The following is a 1729-nucleotide window of genomic DNA, read 5'->3' on the forward strand; positions in this document are numbered from 1 at the left end:
TTATTTGTTACCTAGGAACATGTTTCATTATACTTTGATTTATGTTAGCGTGTTAGTTGCCATTATGAGCAGCTGAATGTAGCTACTCTTGTTTAGCTAGATGAAGCTTCCAAATTATGAATAGCTTAATTTTATATGGATTCATTTAGTTGGTAAATTTCTTGTGTTTGATTTATAGTTACCTAGCATGCTTGTGTTTATTTTCTTTAGTTGCTTAATTTCATGTTCTGTGTAGCTTAGTGACCATTAACTGCATGAACTTGTTAGTGAACATTAAATTGTTAGAGCTAGAATTGACCAATCTTAGTTAGTAATTAAAGTAAATAAACTTAGATGTGCTAGAGAACGTAGATTATGACAGTAATTGCGTTTACATAATAAATCTTACATAGCATATTCATATTCATAATTGGTTATGTGTTTAATTGTATGTGACCTTACATAGTTTTACATAATTAATTATTGGTAAAGTTAGACTTAAATAACTAATATAATTAAAACCAACATGAATTAATTAATTTATTTGCATTAAGTTAATTGATCCTTCTTGTGGGGTAAAACCCGCAAAAAGTTTATTTTTAGCAAGGTTTAATTTTTTGTTTATGTTAGTCACAGAGTCCACGACGTGGCCAGATAAGTGCCACGACGTGGTTTCCGAGAATTTTAGTTTTTGTTTTAATTTTTAGTTTATTTTTCTATTTTAGTTCAGCTTTACGTTTTTTATTTAGTTTATCTGCAGGAAATCATGACCAGAGGCTCAAACACACCCTTGGTGCCACCACTTGAAGATCCCGAGTCAACAATTCACAAGAAGAAGACGCCCTTACAAGAATTCAAATCAGTGTTTTCAAAGAAATCAAGGAAGAAGATCGGGGAGTCAAGTTTATCCTCGAAGAACAAAAGCAAGCTTGAACGTGTGGATCAAATACCCGTCCAAACCGAATCCGAGTACGATATCGAGCCCGAATTCGAAGAACATACGAGCGAACTCGAGAACGAGCCAAGGCATGAGATGGAAAATATTGAGGAACTGTCCATGGGAGTTTACAGAAAGAGAATTCGAGATGATGTTGTTCCAGACTTAGTACAACCTGCAATCCCTGCCACTGCCACATTCGATCTAAAGGGACATATCCTTTCCGCACTAAAGGATATTCCATTTTATGGAAAGGATTACGAGGATGCATTCAAACACTTAGATGAATTAAATGACATTGTTGATTACTTCAATGTCCTAAATATTAACAGATACACCATTTTGCTAAGGATGCTCCCCGTTACATTTAAAGAAGCTGCAAAGGATTGGTTAAAAGCACTTTCACCCGGTACCGTAACTACTTGGGCTCAAATGCGTGAGCAGTTTCTAGATCAATTATTTCCACCATCCAAGATTGCTAAACTCAAAAAGGCAATAGCTAATGTTGAGCAAAACCAGGGAGAGTCACTTTACGAAGCTTGGGACCGTTACAAAGGGTTGTTAAGAAATTGTCCTCAACATGACCTTAACATTCAACAGGAGGTGTCAATATTTTATGATGGGGTAAACGTGATGACAAGACAACTCCTTGATTCTCAAGGACCACTTACAAAGAAAAATCCGGGCGAAGTCAAGGAATTAATTGAAGAATTCGCAAAACACTCTCGTGAATACCACAAACCTATGCAAGATGGAATCAAAGGAGGTGGAGGGGCCCAAACTGAAGAAATAGCAGCCATGATGGCTATGCTA

The 1729-nt window shown here is 36.1% G+C and overlaps 1 non-coding gene across 1 annotated transcript; it reads right to left on the bottom strand.

Annotated features, from left to right (window-relative positions):
* Positions 1-1396: 1396 nt before the first annotated feature.
* Positions 1397-1503, bottom strand: LOC145038159 (small nucleolar RNA R71). The gene has a single exon (XR_013679224.1). It is a non-coding gene; the product is annotated as a small nucleolar RNA R71 (small nucleolar RNA).
* Positions 1504-1729: the final 226 nt, after the last annotated feature.

The sequence above is a fragment of the Lactuca saligna genome, chromosome 3, assembly GCF_052625555.1.
Source record: "Lactuca saligna cultivar CGN05327 chromosome 3, ASM5262555v1, whole genome shotgun sequence".
NCBI lineage: Eukaryota > Viridiplantae > Streptophyta > Magnoliopsida > Asterales > Asteraceae > Lactuca > Lactuca saligna.